General features: G+C 45.4%; 2 long non-coding RNA genes across 2 annotated transcripts; both read right to left on the bottom strand.

Annotated features, from left to right (window-relative positions):
* Positions 1 to 7,355: 7,355 nt before the first annotated feature.
* On the bottom strand, positions 7,356 to 10,315 carry LOC149871526 (uncharacterized). The gene is made up of 4 exons (XR_016440536.1): positions 10,005 to 10,315; positions 9,758 to 9,913; positions 9,427 to 9,585; positions 7,356 to 7,496 (listed from the first exon to the last, which is right to left on the bottom strand). It is a non-coding gene; the product is annotated as an uncharacterized LOC149871526 (long non-coding RNA).
* Positions 10,316 to 19,794: 9,479 nt separating this feature from the next.
* Positions 19,795 to 23,873, bottom strand: LOC149871525 (uncharacterized). Its single transcript, XR_016440535.1, has 3 exons — positions 23,777 to 23,873; positions 21,465 to 21,587; positions 19,795 to 20,985 (listed from the first exon to the last, which is right to left on the bottom strand). It is a non-coding gene; the product is annotated as an uncharacterized LOC149871525 (long non-coding RNA).
* Positions 23,874 to 25,391: the final 1,518 nt, after the last annotated feature.

The raw sequence follows: 25,391 nt of genomic DNA, 5'->3' as shown, positions 1-25,391 counted from the left end.
GATTAAATGAGATTTATGTAAGACAGGGCACATCTACACGTGCATATTAATGTGATGCAATAAAGTCTGGCGCTTATCACACCAGAGTTTATTGCTCCTGGGTGCACCACTTGAATGTGTGCCCAGGCCCCCAGGTCTTTAAGTTGGGTTGGAGCAGTCAGCAGACAGCCCCCCACACTGAAGCACCCTCATGCCCCAGCCAGCCGAGACAACATCAACACTTGTGCTGCTTTAGAGTAGAAAACTCTGCAGTAGGATAGTTACAGCGGAGTTAATTATTTTACTCCAGCCTAATAAGGGTACACATGTAGATGTGTGACATTTACTATGGAGCTAATTAATCTACTCTGCAGTAAATGTCTCATGTAGATGTGCCCACAGTATGAAAGTTGTAGCTTGCATATTGGTATTCTTCTGAGTTTCTTGTTGTTTAACAGACCTCATTTACAGTTCAAGTCAGCACTTATACAGGGAATCCTGCAATAAAAGTTCTTTATTAAAGCATCACCTGTCCCAAATAATTCCCACATTATCATCAAGCATTTTTAATGTTAAAATAACTTTATTAAGAACACTTTCCTCTTTGACAATCAGGATCAATTCTGGATGTTATCTAAATTTACTATTATCTTTTTGGAGTGAACAGACCAAACTAAATTGTAGCATCCAAAGAGAACTCATGCTTTAAATGCTGATTCTGCAAACACTGTCATGCTAAAGAGAAAATCTGCAGGTGATAGTAAGTGTAGCTCTCTTGAGGGGAATGAAGCCTATGCTAACTTATACCTGCTGCAGGTCAAATATCTATGATGCTTGCCAGAAGAATATGGAAGTTTTCAATATCACTAAGCCAGGAAGATGCTGCTAACCAGAGGCAGCACATCAAGGTGGCATAGGGGGCACACGCCCTCCACAGATTTCTGTGCTGATGGCAGGCACGGGGCTGCAACCTGGTTGGAACCAGCACCCAGCAGTGGTGGGGTTGAGGGCAGCGACTGTGCAGAGTTACTCTATCACTATCAATACTTGCACATCACCTATGCTGCTAACAAGAGCTCATAGTGGAGGACTGTGTGCACCAAGAAGGCAGGGACACTGTACAGAGCTGGTTGAGAGAGAAGGATGTGAAGACAGAAAAGAATATAATAGCAAATCTCAAGTGCAATTAATGCTTCAGCTTCATCCTGTGGTCTTAGGTCTTAAATTTCACTACGCATATATTTGGACAATATAAACATTTTCACAGTTGCAGGATGTAGAGCATCTGAATTGCTCTTATGCTAATTATCCAAATAAATTCAAAATGATAATTTGAAAAATCCATGAATTCATGTAGGCATCAAGTTAAATTCAATTAATCGCCCAAGTAAGGTCACTCTCATGTTTAAGCACCAGAAGATCAAGCCACATTTTGTGCATACTGCAGTGCCAGACAACAGTTGAATAGAATCAACTTTCCATTTTTAACTTCTGTGTGTCCCGGCCAGGGGTCAGCAACTTATATGCCCCGTGCCAGAGGTTTGATCTAGTGCAGGAAGATCTGCGGTGCCATAGCAACAAAGCTTGGCAACCAAGACAAAGCCTGCAACAGCAGCCTGTCCTTGCCCTACACACAAATCAGGGGGCACACTCAGGAGGGTCGTGCATGTGCTCGGGAGGACAGTGGCAGGAGCCACCCTTCCCTGTCCCCAGGCCCCCCAGAATGAGCCACTTGTGGCTCCATCCTATGCCCCGCCCTGGCTGGGCAGCACGTGTTCGCGCCCCTTCGCTTTGGCACCCAGGCTTTCTCCCCCCTGCTACAGCACTGAAGATCCAACCCAGCCTGGGGCAGCACAGGATCTGGCTGCATGGAGCTTCACTGAGCCACCCATCCCCTCTGCAGCACCCTTCTCTGCAGCTTTTCCTGCTGCTTCCTCCTACCTGTACCTATCCTCGCTACAAAGAGGTATGGTACCTGTAGCACAGGTAGCTTGAGCTCTGGGACATAGAGAGGGGGAGAGAGGACAGAGATTTGCAACCCACCGCAGGGACCCAGGTTGCAGGCTCTAGTTTAGGACAGCAAAATGGTGCCAACTCCTGATCTAGGCTGTAATTGACAGATGTTTACCCTGACAAATTTGACTTTATTAGGCATTGACATTTAAATAATTTTATAATAAAATATCCAAGTATTTTTTTCAAGAGTTCTATTAAAAAGGAAATAGTTAATCAAATAAGAATAAGGTAGAGCTGGAATTTGCAAGGGAACCTAGAGGGAATTATGCATTTCAGTGGAGTTTGAGGATATAACTCCCTTAGGCATCTTTGAAAATCTGAACGTTTATGGGATTTCCTTAAGTTTTTCAAATGAAATGCATTTATTTAAAATATCCCTCTCATTTTTAGTGCCTTCTTAACTCAAAAATCTCTGCAGTTTTAAGAAGAAATATGTTTAAAATCTTCAGAAATTGTTCCTGCTCTCCTGTGTTTTAGATCCCTGGAACCAGGTGTTCCTTTCTTCATTACCTTAATCAATTTTTGACAAAATATGTCAAAATTAACTTGACTTTAATTTTCTACTTTAGACTCCTCACTCAAAAGTAAAGCCTCCAGTCTGGCTCCTTTTGTGGTATGAGTATGCAGCAATGCCTGAAAACCTGGAAGATATCCCATCGAGTGATGGTGACCCAGAGCCAGGAATAAATTGAAGAGTTAGTTATGGTATGTAAAAGTTATGTCATTGACCATAGTGTGTATTACGTACATTAAGGATGTCAACATGGCCTAAAGGTCACATTACAGTCTCAAAATGTAACAGGCAGTTGCAGTCATAGCAGCCAAACATTTGTTTTAACTCTAAAATGACTAGTTCTTCCACCCTCTCTTCCTCAAAATAACTATTCATTTGACAGTTTTGTTCATTTACTGATTCTGAGATGGCTGGAGACAAATGAATTTTAAAAAAGATACTAATATGTATTAATATACATTGGTGACCTTTGCAATTGTTGTTAGTTTCCACACAGCTGATCAAATATTGGTATATGGGACAAGTTTCTCTTGGCACAAGATTAAAAGGCAGCTGTAGCTATTTCCTGTTATATCTAATACGTTTTAATCCCAAGAACACTGTGCTCAGATTTTTTGTCATGGGAGTGGATTTTTCCATTTTTGTGACCAAAAATAAAAATAATGAACATTGTCACTGTCAGCAAGGTGAAATATACCCTAGCAACTCTCCTGTAGACTATAAACAGAAGTTTTTTAGTAGCTTTTGTCACAAGGAACTTTATAAAAATAAGTTTCTCCCCTCTCCTAAAGCAACATGTGCATCTTGCTTCTACAGCGTGCAAATCCCTCCTGAAAAGAACAGTTCTGCAAATCTATCCACTTTTCCTGTTCCAAGTGGCAAGTACCACTTCTGAGTAAAACATTTACCAGTGTTGTGTATGCCTGAATTGTTTTGTCTGTCTGAATTAAACTTATAAAATCCTAAGGGGTGTGGACTGTGTCTGCTTATTTGGTTGTACACAGCTAAAAACATTTAACCTCTTTCAGAGAGAGAGAGAGTGAGTGTGTGTGTGTGTGTGTCATGTTCTAGATACAGGTTCTTTTCCAGCTACTGAGGTTTGCAACAGGACGTCCAATAATAAATAATGTTTAAGCCCCACCCCACATCCCCCAGTTTGTTTGTTTTTATTGTTAATTTAAATCTGAATTACATGGGGGTCAGATGCAGCCTTCAATTAGTTTGCTATTTTTCCACCTACTGGGATGATCTCAGTTATTCCAAAATGAAACAGTTTAAAATTCCCTATTTTACCTATATTTCTTCTTACAAGCAGTGAACTAAAGATATCAATGGATTGGATTGTGTGAATGCTAGCAGAAAATGTCTAGCCATGTTTTGATGGATTTAAGTCCTACTTAGCCTTCACCTACTTAGAGTGTAATGGATGAAGATTTCCTGTGCACTTCATCCTCTGAGTAACCTTAATACTTTGTTCCCCTACTTTTCCTCTTCCTTCACCTCCTTTTTGTGCGTTTGTGATCTGTACTTATTTAGTCATGGATAAATTTATTTTAAATGCTTTGGAGACTGGGACTCTGGTTAATTGCTTCTGTGAGGTACCTAGAATACTTCCAGGTGTTGTGATGTAATAAAAGCTGAAAAAGGAATGTTCTTCATTAAGTTGTATAAAGTTTTGTGAAATTAGGGGCTCGTTCAAGCTGCATATTCAGATTTTTAAGCATTTAAAAGTTCAGAGATGTTTAAATTGGGGGCTTTGGTTTGATCCATTATAAGAGGCTGTTTTGTAAAGCTGGGATCTGAGCCTGAATTTCAAACACTCTCAGCATTTGACATACCATTATCTCTGCTTGAAACTAGATTAACAGCATAATAGAAGGAGGTTAACAAGAAGCCAACATAAAGTGGGCTGAACTCTGGTCACTGAAAATGCCATTACTAATATTACTATAAGTGTATGTCCAGTAGAACATCACAGCTCTGTTTATCAGGCACAGATACGCACAGTCAAATGATTATCAGCTGCCAGAGATGAGTACAAAGGATGCGCTGTCAGGTTTCTATTTTAATTTCCAAATTTGGAGCTGCTATTTCCAAGGTGAAACTACTTATGTTACATGGATAATTCCATGCAGTGTCTCAAAATGTGGGGTAATTATTAGTATGTAATTCAAACCCCTAAACTAGAATATGGATGCTTTAGGATTAAGTATAGCATTAGTAATACTGCTTTTCTCCAATAGCAGTGTCATTGTGGGTTTTCTTGCATTTTCTTTCATATTAAGTATATGGTTCACTGTCAGGGACAAGATACTGGGTTAGGTAAACCACTGTCTGATCTGGCTTGGCAATGACTAGACTACAGTCTTTTACATAATTACTATTTAATAATATTATATTAAACTATTAGATAACTTTAATTATGACACAAATTCCAGTGCTGTGCCTGAAATAAACATGCAGGTCCATCTAGAACTAAATCACGCTGCATATGTTGGATGTTTTTCAAACCACAAACCATGGCCAACAGATGTCTTAGATTATGCACACAGGGAAAAAGTAAAGCTAAACAGTATGCACCCATAACTTTAAAAAATAGAACTGGACCCAAATCTCTCCTGTCCCTCTTTTGCTCTAATAAAGCACTTCAGGAGATTAGTAGTACTAAAAGATTTTGGTTTTCTCTCTCCTGGAAGGAATACTATACATAAATTCACTGCTTATTCATTTTTTTACAACCCACTTAGACAGGGTCAAACACGCGATCCTTACTGTTTTGAATAATAAAACATCTTTTAAAGACCCGGTTGGCCATATTCATAGCACGCAAGGTAAAATATACCCTCTCTATATATGACTGTGCTTTTCTCTTGATATACAGTTTGTGTGTCTGATCTTGCAAGAAACTTAAGCTGCATCAGCACGTCACCACAAACATGCTACTGAATGTATAATTTGGCTGTTTGAGCATTGTTTTTATTTTAAAAATATTTAGCCATTGTCATAAGGGGAAGACATTAGGTCAAAATCAATCAACTTACTTATACCAGCTATTAGTTTGGTCTGTTTTCTTATATTATTTTGCTTAACTACCCAGATTGTTGTTAATAATACTGCCTCGTACATATAAAGCCTCCATTCTCATTTACATGAAGGCCCTTTCCTGTTGCTCTGACATAGTTTAATTATACCTACTGCTAAACTCAGGTGAAAGGACCTTAGTATAAATTTGAAGTGAGAATCAGGCCCTATATTTTGAATAGTAATATATATATTATATAGGGCTGCTCGAGACACGGCAGCATCAGTTCCTCCAGTCCGGCTGGAGAACAGGTACGAAGCCCTGGAGGAGGAGGACGGAGAGGACAAAACCGGGGAGGAGGCAACTCCACACTCACCGCATCCCGTGCAAGCTGAAGGAGGCAAGAAGGCCAGGAGGAAGAAGCATCGCGTGATCGTCATTGGTGACTCCATCCTGAGAGGTATGGAGGGCCCCATCTGTTGCCGGGACCCCTCGGCATGCGAAGTATACTGCCTACCTGGAGCAAGGATTCAGGATGTGAAAGGGATGCTCCAGGCCTTAATCCAGCCCACCGATTATTACCCCATGGTCCTAGTCCATGTGGGCACTAACGATGCGGCCAGGAGGAGCCCTGATCACCTGATGGAGGACTACCAAGCTCTGGGGTGCGTGCTGAAGGAGATGGGCACACAGGTGGTTTTCTCTTCTATCCTGCCAGTGAGTGGACGAGGCAGATGGCATGAAACGTGCATCACAGAGACCATAGATTCATAGATTCATAGATGCTAGGGTCGGAAGGGACCTCAATAGATCATCGAGTCCGACCCCCTGCATAAGCAGGAAAGAGTGCTGGGCCTACATTACCCCAGCTAGATACACATCCAACCTTCTCTTGAATACCCCCAGGGTAGGGGAGAGCACCACCTCCCTTGGGAGCCCGTTCCAGAGCTTGGCCACTCGAACTGTGAAGAAGTTCCTCCTAATATCTAATCTAAATCTGCTCTCCTCCAGCTTGTGGCCATTATTTCTTGTAACCCCCGGGGGCGCCTTGGTGAATAAATACTCACCAATTCCCTTCTGTGCCCCCCTGACGAACTTATAGGCAGCCACCAGGTCGCCTCTCAACCTTCTCTTGCGGAGGCTGAAAAGGTCCAGTTTCTCTAATCTCTCCTCATAGGGCTTGGCCTGCAGGCCCTTAACCATATGAGTGGCCCTTCTCTGGACCCTCTCCAGGTTATCCGCATCTTTCTTGAAGTGCGGCGCCCAGAATTGCACACAGTACTCCAGCTGCGGTCTGACCAGCACCCGATAGAGGGGAAGTATCACCTCCTTGGACTTATTTGTCATGCATCTGCTGATGCACGATAAAGTGCCATTGGCTTTTCTGATGGTTTCATCACACTGCCGACTCATGTTCATCTTGGAGTCTACTAGGACTCCAAGATCCCTTTCCACTTCCGTGCCACCCAGCAGGTCATTTCCTAGGCTGTAGGTGTGCTGGACATTTTTCCTCCCTAGATGCAGCACTTTGCATTTCTCCTTGTTGAACTGCATTCTGTTGTTTTCTGCCCACTTGTCTAACCTGTCCAGGTCTGCTTGCAGCTGTTCCCTGCCCTCCGGCGTGTCCACTTCGCCCCATAGCTTAGTGTCATCTGCAAACTTGGACAGAGTACATTTCACCCCCTCGTCCAAGTCGCTGATGAAGACATTAAAGAGTATCGGTCCAAGCACCGAGCCCTGCGGGACCCCACTGCCCACACTCTTCCAGGTCGAAACCGACCCATCCACCACAACTCTCTGGGTGCGACCCTCCAGCCAATTCTCCACCCACCGGACTGTGCAGTCATCCAAGTCACAGCCCCTTAACTTGTTCACCAGTATGGGGTGGGATACCGTGTCAAAGGCCTTCCTGAAGTCCAAGTATACGACATCCACCCCTCCTCCTGCGTCGAGGCGTTTTGTGACCTGGTCATAAAAAGAGACTAGATTGGTCAGGCACGATCTACCTGCCACGAACCCGTGCTGGTTTCCCCTCAGCATAATTTGTCCTGCCAGGCTCTCACAAATGTGAGCCTTGATGATTTTCTCAAAGATTTTGCCAAGGATGGAGGTGAGACTGACTGGCCTATAGTTACCCGGGTCCTCCTTCCTCCCCTTCTTGAAAATGGGAACCACATTGGCCCTTTTCCAGTCCTCCGGGACTTGACCCGTGCGCCACGAGCGTTCAAATATTCCCGCCAGTGGCTCTGCAATGATGTCGGCCAGTGCCTTCAGTACCCTCGGATGGAGCTCATCCGGGCCTGCCGACTTAAAGGCATCCAGTTCCTCCAAGTGACCCTGCACCACCTCAGGGTCCACGCATGGAAGTCTGGTGCCTTGCTGCTGCCTCCCTACACTCCCGGTGAGAGACTTGTCATGCCTCTCGCTTAGGAACACTGAGGCGAAGAACTCGTTGAGGAGTTCAGCCTTGTCCCCTCTGTCCGTCACCAATTGTTTCTGCCCATTTAGCAGGGGTCCTATTCCTCCCTGGGCCTTCCTTTTACTCCCTATATATCTAAAAAACAATTTCTTATTTTCTTTTACTTGGGTTGCCATCCTCAGCTCCATGGTAGCTTTGGCCTGTCTAACTGCCTCCCTACAAGCACGAGCAGAAGAGGTATATTCCTCTTTGGTGATCTCTCCCTGTTTCCACTTTTTATGTGCTCCCCTTTTGGCCCTTAGTCTCCCCAGGATTTCTCTGGTCAGCCAGGGAAGCCTCCTGGCCCCTTTTCCTCTTTTACCTCGCACGGGGATCGTCTCGCTTTGTGCGAGAAGGATAGCTTCCTTAAGGCACAGCCACCCTTCTTGGGCTCCCATCGTTTCAAAACTACTACTCTGCAGTGCATCCTTCACTAATCGCCTGAGTTTGCTGAAATCAGCTTTCCTAAAGTCCAGCACGTTCACCCTACTGGTTACCTTACCCACTCGACGCCTTATGTTGAATTGTACTTTTAGGTGATCACTGTCCCCCAGATGGCTACCGATCTGTAGGTCCCCTACTATGTCATCCCCCGTTGCCAATACCAGATCCAGTAAGGCATTCCCCCTAGTGGGACCATGTACCTCCTGCGTCAGGTGGAGGTCCTGTACACAGGTTAGAAACCTGCGTGAGCGGTGGGACTTTGCTGTCTGTGTCTCCCAGCAGATGTCCGGGTAGTTTAGGTCCCCCATGACCACCGCCTCTTTAGCTTTTATGGTCTCTGAGAGTTGCCTCAGGAGCCCCAAATCTATTTCTTCCCCTTGATGTGGGGGTCTGTAGCAGACCCCTACCACCAAATCCTTTTCTCCTTGCCCCCCATGTAGCCTAACCCACAGTCCTTCTACTTCCTCATCCTTTGATTCTGTCTTGATGAGGGTTGATGTATATTGCTCCTTAACATAGAGCGCAACCCCTCCCCCCCTTTTCCCCACTCTGTCCTTTCTGTACAATCTATAGCCCTCAATATGTACCGCCCAGTCGTGGGATGGATCCCACCAGGTTTCCGTCAGCCCCACTAAGTCGTAGTCGTTTAGTGCAACCAGGAGCGCTAGTTCATCCTGCTTGTTCCCCATGCTCCTAGCATTAGTATATAGGCACTTGAGCCCTGTGACTGGTGCTTTTGCTACCCCCTCGCTCCAAGTCCTAAAGGGCTTTTTGTCCCTAACCTTCCCGTTCCTTACCTGTGCCGTATTGCTGTCCACCCCCTGCCTTTCACGTTCCCAAAGCTCTCTTTCTTCAGGCTGGGCTGTCCTTGTGGGTGCCACCTGGTTTGGTGGTCCACAGCCTCCCCCACCCTCATCTTCCCCTCCCCCCGACGAGCCTAGTTTAAAGCCCGCCGGAGGAGATCCGCCAACCTGGAAGAAAACACACGCTTACCTTTGGGGGACAGGTGAAGCCCATCCCAGCTGAGCATGTCCCTCGTTGTAATGTGTGGGTCATTGTCCAGGAAGCCGAAGCCTGCCTCGAGACACCACTGCCGAAGCCGCCAGTTGGTCTCTCGGATGCAGTTCTCATGCCGTCTTCCACGTCCGTTCACTGGTAGGATGGAAGAGAATACCACCTGTGCACCAAATTCCCTCAGCACGCTGCCGAGAGCCTGGTAGTCCGCCATCAGGTGATCGGGGGTTCTCCTGGCCGCATCATTAGTACCCACATGGACAAGGACCATGGGGTAGTAATCGGTGGGCTTGATCCTGGCCTGGATTACCTCCGTCACATCCTGAATCTTAGCTCCAGGCAGGCAGTAGACCTCTCATGCTGAAGGGTCCTGGCGACAAATGGGCCCTTCCATACCTCTCAGGATGGAATCGCCTATGACGAGCACGCGTCTCCTCCTCTTCTGGGTCCTCTCAGATCTCTTGATCTGTTTGGAATGTGAAGAATGTGGCATTTCTTCCTGCCCAAGGGTTTCCTCCTCCCTTTCCATCTCCTGCAGAGTCGCCAAGGCCTCGTACCTGTTCTCCAGTCGGACTGGAGAAGCTTGTACCTGCTCGCTGCGAGCCGCTCCGGTCCTGGCTGTGACCGTCTGCCACTCTGCCGTGGAGGTCCTTCCCTGGGCTGCTTCTTCCTTGGGTGCCTGGTCCTGCAGGGAAAGGAAATAACTGTCAATTTCCTCCTCCGCCTCCCTGATCCCCCTCAGCCTGCTAACCTCCTCCCGGAGCTCCCTCACCTGTGCCTCCAGAGCCCTAAGCCGGGCACCTGCCGGACAGGTGTGGGGGCTCCCAATCTCTGCCCCCCCCGGCCCTGCTGGGGATCCCCCGCAAGCCGGGAGGTAGAGGGACATCAGCTTCCCCATGGGCTCGGTCTGGGTGGAGGCCTCAGACCAGCCCCGGTTAGCCTTGTCCCCCTGGGCAGAGGCCCTAGCAGCACTCCTCGTGCCAATTGGCAGCTACAGGAATGGTGCTTCGAGGAGGGCTTTGGCTTCCTCAGCCACAACCGGCACATCACGACAAGAGACATGCTGGGATGGGATGGGCTCCACCTTTCCCCTAAAGGTAAGTGTGCGTTCTCTTCTAGGTTGGCAGACCTCCTCCGGTGGGCTTTAAACTAGGCTTGTCGGGGGAAGGGGAAGATGAGGGTGGAGGAAACATCAGACTGCCAGACCAAACAGCACCCACAACTACAGCCCAGCCCAGCCCAACAAGCAAAGCGAACAAACAGGTAAGAGATAGGGTCCAGGGTAACGCTGGGACTAGGGAATCAATACACACACCCACAGGAGGCCTCAAATGCCTCTACACAAACGCTCGTAGTGTGGGCAACAAGCAGGAGGAACTCACCCTCCTGCTGGCTGACACCAGCCCAGACATAGTGGGGATTACGGAAACGTGGTGGGACACAACGCATGATTGGGCGGTGAATGTCAAGGGCTATAGGCTGTACAGGAGGGACAGGATAGGAAAGAGAGGTGGGGGTGTGGGGCTCTATATTAAGGAGGAATACACATTCTTGTTAATTAGCAAGGAGTCAGGGGAGGGGCACTCTGAAGTGCTTTGGGTTAGAGTACAAGGTAGTCGAGGGGAAAGGGACTTAACGGTGGGAGTCTACTACAGACCTCCCAACCAGGAGAAGAGCTTGACCAGGAATTCTTGGGTCAGCTCACAGAGGTAGTGAAGGATAAGGATGTGGTAGTCATGGGGGACCTGAATTTCCCGGACATCTGCTGGGAAGAGCAGTCAGCCAGGTCTGAACGCTCACGTAGGTTCTTGGCCAGAGTGCAGGACCTCCATCTAACCCAGGACGTGCACAGCCCCACCAGGGGGGACGCCTTGTTGGACCTAGTGCTGGCCATGGGTGATGACCTGGTGAGGGGGCTGCGGGTGCTCGACCACCTGTGCGACAGCGATCATCGCCTGCTGGAATTCACCATCCAGCGCAAGGTGGCAAAGGCATTCAGTAAGGCAGCGGCCCTAGATTTTAGAAGGGCAGACTTCAACAAGCTAAGGAGGATAGTTGGAGAAGCACTGAGGTCCCAGAGGGGAGGGGAGCCAGGTGTCTAAGGAGAGTGGTTGCTCCTTAAGGAGATGAACCTCCAAGCCCAAAGGAAGGTAATCCCAACGAGGATCAAAGGGAGCAGGAGAGCACACAAGCCTCCGTGGCTCACCAAAAGCATCAGGGAATGTCTCCTTGCTAAAAAGGAGGCTTACACCCAATGGAAAGAAGGGGACATCACCAGGGAGGACTATTCTGTAGTTGCTCGGGGATGTAGGAGGGGTAGTTAGGAAGGCCAAGGCAGAGATGGAACTGGGACTAGCTTCCCAGATTAAGGACAATAAGAAGTCCTTTTTTAAATACGTAGGGGGTAAAAAGAAGGTTCCGGGTAATGTGGGGCCCTTGCAGGACACGATGGGAAACTTGGTCGTCACACCAGACAGCAAAGCTAACAAGTTTAACGATTTCTTTGCCCGCACTGTTCAACATCTTCATCAGTGATATGGACGAGGGGGTAAAAAGCACCCTGTTCAAATTTGCTGATGACACTAAGATGTGGGGGGACGTGGGCACATTGGAAGGATGCAGCACGCTACAATCAGACCTAGACTGGTTACAAGGGTGGGCGAACGAGAATAGGATGGGTTTCAACACAGACAAGTGCAAGGTGATGCACCTCGGAAGGAACAACCGGCACCACACCTACAGGTTGGGGAACTCCCCTCTTGTCAGCACGGAGGTGGAAAGGGATCTGGGGGTTATCATTGACTCCAAGATGAACATGGGCCGGCAGTGTGGGGAGGCAGTTAGGAAGGCCAACCGCACCTTGGCATGCATCCACAGATGCATCTCGAGCAGGTCCAAAGAGGTGATCCGCCCCCTCTATGCGGCACTGGTCAGGCCGCAGCTGGAGTATTGCGTCCAGTTCTGGGTGCCACACTTCAAGAGGGATGTGGACAGCATGGAGAGGGTCCAGAGGAGGGCCACTCGTATGATCAGGGGACAACAGGGCAGGCCCTATGAGGAGAGGCTTCGGGACCTGAACTTGTTCAGCCTCCAAAAGAGAAGGCTGAGGGGGGATCTTGTGGCCTGTTACAAACTAGTCAGGGGGGACCAGCAGGCATTGGGGGAGTCACTGTTCCCCCGAGCACCGCCAGGAGTGACCAGGAATAACGGTCACAAGCTGGCAGAGGGTAGGTTTAGGTTAGATATCAGGAGGCGCTACTTCACGGTCAGGGCGGCTAGGGTCTGGAACCAACTTCCAAGAGAAGTGGTGCAGGCTCCTACCCTGGGGGTGTTTAAGAGGAGGTTAGATGAACACCTTGCTGGGGTCATTTGACCCCAGTACTCTTTCCTGCCATGGCAGGGGGTCGGACTAGATGACCTGCTCAGGTCCCTTCCAGCCCTAGAAACTATGAAACTATATAGGGCCAGAGAGCCACAGGACAGCAATAAGTGATACAAAATGGAACCAGGCAGGTTGAAATCCAAAATACGTCCGATATATTTCTACAAATGAGAGGAGTATTGGGAACAAATAAGATGAGCTGGAAGTCACAGACTTTAAAAAAAAAAAAGAAAAACAAAAGCCATGACCTGATTGGTATCACAGAGACCTGGTGGGACAGTTGTGATGACTGGAATGTCAATACTCTGCACTCCACTTTGTTCCAGAAAAACAGGGCTGGGAGAAAAAGTGGTGTCACCTTGTATATCAAAAACTTATACCCTTGTTCCCTGCTTTAGGAGGAAAAAGAGAACAGATCAGAATGTGTCTGAGTGAAGATAAAAGGTGAAAGATAAAGCACTGATATAATGATGGGGATTTATTATATGCTACCAAGTCAGGAAGAATAAGTGGATGAGGCACTTTTCAAGGAGGTGACAAAATTATCCAAAAGTTAAGAGATGATACTGATCAAAATCTCAGTTTTCAAGGTATCTTTTGGAAGAACAATACAGCCAAACATAAAATGCTGCGCCAGTTCCTAACTTGCATAAAGGACAACTTTCTGTTCCAGAAGGTTGAGGATACAATTAGGGGATCATCTATCTTGGGTCTTGTCTTGATCAATAGGGAAGATGTGATGGAGGTGGGAAACTTGGAGAAAAGGAATCATAATAATGAAAGAATTCATGAACCTAAGATAGGGAAAGCCTGAGGTCAGCAGAACTAAGATGCTAGATTTCAAAAAGGTAGATTTCAACTGATTCGAGTTATTAATAGGTATGGTGCAATGAGAAGACAGACTGAAATGTAAATTTGCTCAGGATGGTATGAAACTTCTAAAGAGCATAGTATTGGAAATCTAATAAGAAACTATCCTGACAGCTGAAGCACAAGAAGAATGGCAAGAGACTAATGCGGCTGCACAGGGCACTTCTAGGATGCCTGAAATACAAAAGGAAAGCATACAGGCAATGGAAGAATGGGCAGGTCACCAAGAAAGCTTACCAGGAAGTAGCAAAAACCTGCAGAGAAAGGAAGGTATGGGTTAAAAAAAAAGAGCTGCACCTGGTGAGAGAGTTTAAATGCAAGGAACAGATTCAATAAGTATACTGGATAGAAAAGAAAGAGGAAGGAAGCTGTGGACCCCCTGTTAAACAGGCAGGGGGAACTCTTAACAGAAGATGCAAAGAAGGTAGAGCTACTCAACAGCTACTTTGCTTCAGTCTTCACAAAAAATTAGACTGCAAACAAACAACTAATAAGGAGTAGTTGAATAAAGAACGGGACAAGCTGAGGGAGGAGATAACAAAAGAAACGGTCAGAGAGCTTTTGATTGGTCTGAATGAATTCAGCTCAGCAGGGCCTCATGAAAGTCATCCCAGGGCACAGAAGCTCAGAGAGATGAACTGGAGGGGAAAAGACCCAGGGCCTGGAATGCTCTTAGTTGCAAGAAGGGCTGGATTGAAGCCAGGCAGGTAAAAACAAAAAAAATTGCAGAAGCAGCATTATCTCCTGTGGGAGGACCTTGAAAAAAGAGTAAGATGCTGAGGAGGCATCATGTAGGATGGCGTTCTGCGGAAATGCAACAATCTGAGGAGAACTGAAGTTAAACTAAACACTCAAACTCTGGCATGGGCTGATGTTGCCAAACTTGTATTTTTATCTGGGGTTGGTTTGTTTTTTTGAGTTATGCTGATGGAATCTGGCAAGCCACTGCTCTGAGATGAGAGAGCGGGACCGAGGAGGGTGGGAGAGTGTGGATGAATTACACTGTGTTTGCTTACATTATGTAACCTGGAATGTGTATCCCCCGGCCAGAGGTCTGAGTCATGGAGACACCCGATCGCAGAAGCCCTCACCAAAAATCAACTCAGGGAGATGAAATGACAAACTGTGCCCTGGAGGAGGTGCTCTGGTGATGGGCCCCATGGAAAACATCAATATGAGGCCCAGGAGAGAAAAAAAAAAGAGTAAATCTTGGAAATAATTTAACCAGTCTACACGCCTGTTTCTGCAAGCATCACCATAGAGTCAGCTAAGGACAAGGGATGGTGGAATCCCCGCCCCCCGGGCAGTGGAATAATGCTGCACACACCCTGCTTTGTTAATTAGTCTGGTGAGGGTAGTTATTCCAGTTGTCTCTGGCTGGCTGGCCCCTTTCCCAAGCCAGGTTCACCTGTGCCTGATAGCTGTCCCCTGGCTGTAGATTAAGGGGCTGATGAGGAGCACCTGGGCCCTTAGGGAAGCCAGCAGCAGGATCTCAGGGAAAAACAACCCCCAGGAAAAGAGAGGAGGATGGAGGGAGAGCTGAGAGCAGTTGGGTTAGCCCTCAGGTCAGAAGCTGAACGGAGAGGGATTCCAGGGGGAGCACTCCCGAGGGTCAGGGAGCCATAAAAATAAGTGAAGACATTAAGCAGTCCCCTGGAGGGGCAATAAGAGCAGACCCGCTCAAGAATGAATTGTTCCTTCCAGTTTGAAAAGGGGGTGGAAGTCTCCTTTGGCCTTGCAATCTGTTTGGACCCTGCTCTCCTGTGAGAGGTGAAGGCCCCACACCTCCAGAGCCAAGTTACCACTGCAAGCGTGTAGCTGGGAAGTCTAATCATGCAGCAGGGGAAACTGAGGCAGGGGTCAGACTGGAGCCAAAACACATAAGTAGTGCTGCTGTACTTGTCTTCTGTGCTCATGCTGATGTTGTGGGGCAAACTCCCATGCTGACATAACAAAGCCTGGTTATGTCTCCTAGCTGAGACTCGGGTGGTAACTGCTTGTGCGAGGGCGAATGACCGTTTCTGGCAGCACATCATTCATTTGGTGAGTGTGATTATCTTTCTTTTTAGGGACAATGAGCATTCCTGAAGGGTGTGTGGAAGGCAGTATTTGCAGGTTATGTGATATGAGGTCATTCCCAGAACTACGGTCCCCTGGGGAACCTTTTAGGACAGCTCTGGATCTGAACGGTTCAAACCCTCCAGTTTGCCACAGCAATGCTGCCCAGCGTTAAGTGTCATTGTAACCATCTTCTCTCTGGTCCAGTTGCTCTCTACTCGGGATTGTCTGTCCACAACCTGTGCATTTTGAAAGATCTCACTGGCGGATGCAGGTGGGATTCCTGTGCCTTTTGGGGCTGTTTTTTTTTTTTTTTTTTAACTTTGTGTGTTACAGGAAACAAAAGCAAACAGACCATCTCAGTAGGAGTTAAGCGTACTGAACACCTAGCAGGAGTTCCTGTCTCCTAACTGCTGCGGTGTTGAGAGCTCTTGGTTGAAGTTAAGGGTTCACTTTGATTACTTGTTTTTAGGTGCTGCGTAGTATGTTATTTCCAGCCTGCTCACTAAGGTTAAGGAAAGGACAGGGGACAGAGTAGGGAATTGTGTGAAATAAATCACTCATCACTCGGCAGAACAGTGCTGGGATTTACTCTTGGTGGAGACCAAGTTTGGGAGATCAAAAGCTATTCTGAAAAGCTTCTTCATGAAGGCTGGATCAGAAGTGTCAGGTCCCCATTACAATAGGATGCTTGAAAATAAACTAGTGCTGTATACTGTGCAGTGAGTCCCTAAGGAATCAATAGAGTTCCTGAGATCTTGAAAATATCTCTGGCTTGCCTCCTTTTTAAAAGGACTGTGGAGATGGCTGTTGTGTGAATACAAATATCAGAAGCAACAATGAAAGAGTCAGTCAATCTGTGTTAGTGTGTTTGGGAAAGGCTGGTTGAGAACTTAGCAGCTGAATTCAGCAACCTGCCAGATCTGATCTTAAACGTCCAGCTTTAGTGTCAAAGTCTTTTTTTGTTTGTTTGTTTGTTTCCCCTTCATAGTGACAACTAGACCCCGGCTAAACTAAGTACAGAAACAGTGTATACTATAGAAAGAGAAGGAAGCCAAAAGGGTCTGCAGCTGTTGTTTATCACTTTTGCGCATTTTGGTCCTGTATAGGTCTCTATGGACAAGAAATGCTTCAAAACAAGCAAAAAACAGAAATTGTTTTGCAAATAGAGGAAAGAAAATTCAGCAAAACCATTTTCTGCAGCTGATTCCTACCTTACAACAGCTTCCATATGTCCAGTCCCAGATCCCCAAAGGGCTTGGGATACACCAAAGATTCTCAGCCAAGGTGGTGAGGCACCCTAGGGTACCATCCTTTGGATCCAGATCCTTTGAAGTGTGTTGTGGGATGTGAGGAAATAAGCAGATGAGCTAAGTAGATGTAGTCTCAGACATGTCCTTGTCCAAATGATTGCCTAACCCCTTTTTAAGGAGTTAAGCACTAATGTATACATTAGTTTTTGGAAATTGGGAGCCACACAATTCACAAAAATTATGGAGGGATGCCTTGGGTTCAAAAAAGTTGAGAACCACTGATATAACTTGTAGATTAGAATCTACTGATAGTAGCTAGAGTCGGAAGGGACCTAGGTAGATCATCTAGTCCGACCCCCTGCCTTAGCAGGAAAGAGCACCGGGGTCAGATGACCCCGGCAAGGTGCTCATCTAACTTCCTTTTAAAAATCCCCAGGCTAGGAGCCTGCACCACTTCCCCTAGAAGCTGATTCCAGGCCCTAGCCGCCCTGACTGTGAAGTAGCGCCTCGTAATATCTAATCTAAACTTACCCTCCGCCAGTTTGTGACCGTTATTCCAGGAGTGACCAGGAATAACGGTCACAAACTGGCGGAGGGTAAGTTTAGATTAGATATTAGGAGGCGCTACTTCACAGTCAGGGCGGCTAGGGCCTGGAACCAGCTTCCAGGGGAAGTGGTGCAGGCTCCTAGCCTGGGGATTTTTAAAAGGAAGTTAGATGAGCACCTTGCCGGGGTCATCTGACCCCGGTGCTCTTTCCTGCTAAGGCAGGGGGTCGGACTAGATGATCTACCTAGGTCCCTTCCGACTCTAGCTACTATGAAACTACTATGAAACTATGAAACCCAAAGACTCTTTAATAAAATGGCTGCCATATCTAGTGTATCAGCATCCCAGCTCTTAAAAATGGTGGTGGGGGCACTTAAATAAAGCTCATTGAACAAGCTTTAGTTTCAAGTGCCCCCACTGCCCTTTTTAAGTGTGGGGAGGCTGATGCATGAGACACAGGAGGGTACTAGAGCGCAGCAATTGCTATGTTCCACCAGACTCAATTAATCAAATCTGCTCTGATGCACTGGAATTTCAGCAGCCTCGCTGCTCATGTGTAGACACCCATTGAGACAAAGTGGAAAAATTGAGGATGCAGGTAGAAACCATAATAAGCAGAAAGATGGACTAAGGAGCATCTAAAATGAGTTGCTGCATGAATTGCTTAAGAGAAAATGGTGGTTCACAGGTTTTGTTTTTCAAATGCCTCCCAAATAAAGATCCCTGCATATAAAGGCTGTGAACCCAAGGATTTTTGTTTTACTGACAATCTGCAAACTTTTTACTGACATGCTAACTTTTTTTACCGACAACTCTGTCTGACTGCAGCAATGGTTTATAGCCTGCTTCCCCTACCACAGCGGTCCCCTACTTACCTCACACCCTGATACCTCTGACTGCACCATGCAGCCTATTCCCCAGCCTGACCCCTGCCAACACCACTCTCCCTGATCCAGCATGTTCCTAAAAAAATCCCTGCATTATCACAAATGTTTTAATGGTTGCAGGAATAGCTTTAGATGTTGCTACACCCCAAATAAAAGATCTGTTTCTTCACAATACTGCAAGACTTTCAGGTGCAGCCAAACCTTAAAATGTGAAGTCTTTCTTTCCTTACAAAACACCACAGCAAACAGGACAATTTCTTGGTGGCTGCATGTACATGGCCAGCATGATTTATATGTTACAGTATTTAGATTTAGCTTATGCTTAATTTCCTGCATAACAAAATCAACACTGAAAATGTTAGGGATTTCCCACCACTCTCTTGGCACATTGTTTAGTCAGTTTCATTCTCTACTGTTGTTGGTAGCAAAACCAATGAAGAGCTACAGGAAGTTATTAATGGGAGCTAGGAATGTGTTATTTTGTCAGTAACAGTGGTTTCCTCCACTCCCCTCTGTACATCTAGGGTGAAATTTAGCACTACTGAAGTAGTGGCAAACCTTTTGGTTGTGTCTGAAGATTACCATTATTATTTAAATCTGGTGTCACTTTCAGGGCACTGGCAGACAATTTAAAGGCATGATGGGATCTGATCCTCAGTCCCAACCATCACACTTCCTGCCATGCCACAGGGATGGGGATCAGATCCAAATCATGCCCTTCTTGCAAATGCAGGGGAAGACCGGGATCATGATGTGATTAACAGACTAATATCTTTAGTGTAATGTCTGCCAGGGTCCTATGTCAGACAAAGCCACTGGTGCACTGGCATTCCTTTCATTTTAGTAATGTACAGGCCTTGTTGCACACTAATTTTGGGCAGCAGCTGGAGCTCTTACCCTCTGGATTGTCCACAGATCAACACTTTAGAGTGGTTTTAAGCACTCATTATGTGACTCAAAGTTACACTCCTTCAGGGCAGGATTACCTCTGATCTGTACCACCCAATTCCTCTTCCATTTAGGTGTGGCCATTCCACACAGATGTTCTGCCCAAGTGGAAGTCCTCCAATATCCTGGGATCTCTCACACTCCTGCCCATGGAGCAGGGATAGAAGCCTGCCCTGATTCACCAGCCTTCTAGTGGCAACTCACAGTTGCATCTCCTAGTCCTGGCCCTGCTCACCAGGCCTCCACTAGCAACTCACAACTCTGCAGGTGGGGGACAATCAGAGAAGGTTTCTAGACTAAAGGTGTGACTGCTTCAAAATCCAAGCTGGTACTAACACCAGCCAACATCTGGGCAGCTCACAGCATAAGGTATAACAAGACTGCTTTAGAGTTATGCGGCCATCTTTATTGGTTTGACAACTGTTACTAGAAATTAAGCTTGTTTTAAAAAAAGGATCCCAAAATTTAAACAATTACTTGGGGAATATCGGATTTGGGATACTAAATACCCTGTGTGTGTGGTTGGTTCTCTGGTTGAGTTTTGTTTTGGGTATGTTTAAGTTCATCTTAATTTTAATTCAGTTTTCTCTGGTATTAAGTTCCATCTACTAGCTCTTGTTGTGACTTCGTCCATTGGTTCGGAAAGTTCTTCATGGCTATAGTGCATCAGGATCCCGTTAAGATACCTGTACATCTCTAATCAATTCACTTCAAACTTCTTGGTGAGCTAAACTCACTCTCCTTTATACCCTCTTATTTTTTACTGTGTTCTTTAACTGGACCCAAAATCCAGGGCTGCTCTCAGTGAGACTGTATATAATAATAAGATGGAGAATACTGGTGTGTTAGTCAACATTGGAGACTGGTCCAAAGCACAGAATGTGATTGTGGATTAGATTTTTTCCAACAATTTGTGTAAGCAAAAGGTTCAACTTGTTATAAAAATGTAGGCCAATTGCATAGTTTGAATCTGGATATGAATTTTCTGGTGTTTTTCTGATGTTTTGATTCAAGTCTAATTCTAGCAAGAGCACTGAATGTAATTTATCTTGGTTTTTATGACCTATGAATGTAGTACTCAAAATATTGTAGTAAGGTAATTAGGCCTCAAATAATAATGATCATTTCTGCACATACGTCCTGTTTTCGATCGTTTGCCAATGGCATATCTATTGTGGAGAATGAGATCTCAAATAATACTTTTGCATTCAAATTTGCCAAGATCTAATTTTATCTCAGTCCTTTTGGGATCTGTTCCTTTCATGCACTAAAGAGTCCCGCTGTGGTCTGGATCAGGCTCAGGTTTATATGGGTCAGTCCTAGAGACCTATTAAAATCATCTAGTCAGTCTTCACAGGCTTGTTCCCAAGACAAAGCAGTGACATGAGGACATCACAAATATGCTCACATCTTGGATTGCATTTGTTGTTGTGCCAGAAGTATTTATTTGATTTACGTTTGTTCCTTCTGAATATCCATAATTTGCCCAGTGAAGACACTAACACCTCCTCCTCGAGTGATTGATTGCACCTCCTGTTAGTGCTGGCTTTGCTGTGGTTGAAGATGCGTCCCCAGTGGATCTGAGGTTTTATCCTGTGGAAAAAAATTATGTAAAGTGAATCTTGCATAAAAATACAAGCGTTCTTGCATAAAAAACCCAAATCCCTTAGAAATGCTTTAAGAATTTAAAAATGCTTCAGGTTGCCCCCTATATATGAATTGTGTTGACTTTGAATGGGAGCTCTCTATAGGAGACTGTGATATACAGGCAGGATTGACTGGGGGCAGAGAAGTTCTAGCCATGCCCCACTAATCTGGCCAAACTCCCTCTCTGGAAGCAGGGGAAGGGGTTGGTGTAGAAACCCGATGTGACTGGAAGTTCCCTCCAGGAAGCTTCCTGGAGTTTGTTGTACTGGTTTCGGAGGAAGTTTTGTGCTAGGGGGCTAGTGTAAAACATTTGCGTGCAAAAGATGGTAGGGGCTGGTATTTTATCATGTGAAATGATATTCTTAGAGCTTGAATTGTGACTATGCTTTCTGCACATCCCCATGGTATACTGGCAGATTATTGACCATTCCCAGTTGATCTTTATCTGCTCGACAGCCAAGGTTCCAGTCCCTTCTTTTCATTGCCAGCCAGAAGAGCTCTGTTTGCATCCCAGAAGAAGAATGAATCCATGCATTTTTTCTGGATGCCTGAAACAAGATTTTGGAAAAGAAAAAATTAGTGCACAATTATAGTGATTAGAGCTACTAAATGAAATAAACCAGTTGTCCCTGGCTTTCTCTCCTTTCCCCAAAGACATAAATCTAAAGCACAGTGATTCAACTTTATGGATTTCAAAAAAAAAAGGATATAAGATCCCAGTAAAACAATACAACATCAGGCTCTTATAAGACATTCCTCCAGCCCACAAGGTCTGCTTGCCAATTTCAGCTGGAAGAAAATTGTAAAATAGTTGCATATTTAACCCCTGAAAAGAAATGTAAATTCAACTGGAACTGCTGACTCATCCGTAACTATAGCTTAGCAAGCTGTGCTCCATAATGTAACTTAAAGCAGAGACCTTGCTTTGCTCTTCATGGTTCTTGATTCGCATGAAAGAGAGTCAAATATCCTTCACCTTTTATCATAATGATCAACTTTTTCTCAGGGTGTTTACCCAGTAACTGTTACCAACAACATCTCTCCCAAGCTCAGATTCCAAGAATTTGAAACCACAACAGTATATGCTGGTAAATCAGGAACATGATGTGTATACCTGTAGCTGTCCATTGTCAGACACAATTCACAGTAGGAAATGTCCATAATCTGTAATAATCTGCTTTGCTAAGATGTATGGAAAAGGACCACAGGTTTTTATTAAATATGCATTAAAATAACTGAAACCTCAGATCACGGAATCACATTGCAGTGTTCATACAGCATGGGCACATGTCCTGCCGCTGTCTCTGTCTCGCTCTTTCTCTCTCCCTGATTCTCCCAGTTTGATAGCATAGCTATAAAAGGGACTGCCAGTTCCCCGACCTGATTTGAAGAGGGTGTTTGTTGCTTCCAGATCCCTCTGTTACTGACACCGCTAATCTTTGTGCAAATAGTGTTTTTCCCACATGGGATAGTACTTCACCACAGTCTTATGACTAGGCCATCACACTCCTTTGGCGTTTATATAGTTCAGTCTAATGGACTAAGCATACCACAAGTGCTCTGGTTTTCATTGTCCAGATGCCATGCTCATTTGGATTACCCTGATGCTGTTTTTTGGTTGTCATTTCTAAATAAAATGCTCCACTTATTTGATGTGCAAGCATTTCCTGTAACCCTTTTTGTTGTGCTGATGTATGTATGTGTGGGTTGCATGCTATGGGCGTGTACAGAAGTTGCTTTTTTCACCATTTAAAGCACTTTATTGCTGTGACTTAACAAAAGTGCAGGGCTTTACAGCACTTCAAAAATGGGCACAGCGCTTTTAAATTAACCCATGTTAAACCAGGTATAAAATTTGAAGTGTTGTATTTTACAGCACTTTAGCACCCTACAGCCTTAAATAACTTCTGTGCGCTGGCCAGCATCCCAATAGCCAAATCTGCAAAAGCCAGCAATTCACCCTGCTCCCACTGAGACGGCGACAGTCAGGCCAGATGGGGATGGGGATGGAAGGAGAGGGGAGGCCATCTTCTGGATCCCTGCAGCATGTCTCACCATGCAACTGGGGGGGGTTGGCTCTGTGCTGGGGGCTACCAGGCACTGTGGAGCTCCTGCCACACCAGAAAGCTGGTGGATGCCCAGGAGGGCTTGCAGCCAGGGCAGGCTCTGGGCTGAGCAGTGCTGGGGGGAAGGAGGTAGGCTCAGCTCTGTACAGCCCAGGCAGAAGGGGAGCATTGGTGCCGGCTCCATGCCATCCTGCCTGGCTGGGGACCCACTCCCTCCCAGCACAGCGCTGCAGTCCTGGATAAGTCAGAGAAGCATGGGGGCTCAATGTGTTGGGGTGGAGACTCATCAAACACCCATAAACCACAGAACCAGAGCAGCCATGGCTCGGAGCCTAGCACAGCACCCGGGGAGTACAGGGTGAGACCTGCTGCCCAGCCTGTGGCAGAAGTAGTGCCTGTCCCAGCTTCTGCTGGGAGTAGGAGAGGTGAGTGACAACCTCTCACCCCAGCCCTGCCTTCTCTACTGGTTTGCTTCTGTCTGTAGTCTCTTGCAGCCCCCACAAGCTAGTGCCCCCTGCCACCTAGCCTGGCAAGTACAGGGAGGCTCAGAGGAACCCACCCACCACCCTTCACCAAACACCGCACTTCTGTCATGTTTAAGAGTACTGTACCTTTTATAATGCTAGAAAAAGTGCTCTAAATTACAGTGCATGGAGCACTTCTGTACCTACCCTATATCAGTATAACTTGGGCATGAGAGAGGAGGCTTGGGTGTGGGTCTTCAGATGTCCAATCAAACTATACAGCATGGTGCATATACCTGTGTCTGAAAGAAGATGCTGTCATTCTTCTTGCATATTGCAAAGTTAAATATAAAACGGGTCCTCCTTACCACTGAAGTCAGCTGCTGTTTTGCATTTCTGTTCAGTTTCAGAATATTAGCACATTACTGTCTTCCTTGCATCTCCCCTGAAGGCTTTTGTATTACTCCTTTATTTGGATTTTTAAATATGAAAAAGTATAGGGATTTTTTTCCCTAGGATGCAAAAAGTTTTTCACAAACACAAGGCCTCGAACATAACAGACAGGCTACTTAGAAACACTTCTTGAGTGAATCTAGTCCAGTGGTTCTCAACCTTTCTAAACTCAAGGTACCCCTAATAGAAGAAAATTCTAGCTATTAGTTTTCATTCTTTTTTTGACTACAGAAAACGAACAAAGCAATTCTTCTGTTGCAAAGCACTCAAACCACGACAAGTCAGAATGCTTTTAACAGTGTGAATTCCTATTTGAAATCTCTGGATTTAACTTGTGAATTGTGTTTGCACACACAACAGTGCTAACGTTCCACCTTTGGAAAGATTTCAAGGAACCCCAGGGTTCTCAACCTGGTTGAGAATCACCGATCTACTCATTCCAGGCCATATATTTTTTACAATGTGGGGAGGGTCAAAATTTTATCCACTGAAATTGAGAATATAATCAGAAAAATCTGTTGACTCACTTGTCTTTTTATCAAGTACTTTTCTGTCATCCTAACTTTTAAATCTACAATATTCTCTTAAAGCTTTACAAGGACATTCTTAGCTGAAGACACACTTGGTTCCTTATCTTTGTTACTAACAACACCTTAAACAAGATTTAAAAAATAATCTATTATAATCTCAGACTATTTAAGTCTGGACAAAAAAATAACTCCCTGATTTTTTTGCTTTCTGGTTGTCATAAGTTAACAGCTAAACATTTAGGCATACTGCTAAATGCTACAGGTAAATTTTATTTTTTTTTAAAGCTTGGTGTGCTTTTTTCATTGATTAAAAACATTTTACTGTTCTTGCAGTCAAGCCTTGTACTTTTTTGTGTACAAAGAAGTATGGCAAATGTAAAACAAATTTGAGAGCAAAGTTGTCTTTTTTCCTGATGTTTCTTCTAAATAGCTGTTGGAACTATACAAAATATTTTCCAACACTTTGGAATATTTTTCAGTAGCTTAGACTTGGAAGGAGGGGACAATCTATTTGACAAAGTCTTGCATTCACTCTTATGAAATATTCAACAGTAATACCTGTTTATGCTGAAAAGTGAACTTAATAAATTGTGTGCCATTTGTTGGAAACAAGTAATAAAGGACTTTAGAACATCCCAGATCTGATAAATAGGTTCTAGGATTTTGAAAAGGAAGGTGCAGATGGTGTGGAACATCATCACATACAACGCAAGGCATATTTTCTCCAGTTAAATTGAAACTAGAAGTGTTACTAATATGGTAGGGGGCTTGCACTATATTATTCAGTTTAAGATCAAAGCAAAAAACAAATATAACTATTGGCATGTGTTTTAATTTGC

Source organism: Crocodylus siamensis, chromosome 2 (genome assembly GCF_052110815.1).
Source record: "Crocodylus siamensis isolate JL-2025a chromosome 2, ASM5211081v1, whole genome shotgun sequence".
Classification (NCBI taxonomy): domain Eukaryota; kingdom Metazoa; phylum Chordata; order Crocodylia; family Crocodylidae; genus Crocodylus; species Crocodylus siamensis.
The sequence above is the reverse complement of the archived record's forward strand: the minus strand, read 5'-3'. Positions and strand labels throughout refer to the sequence as shown.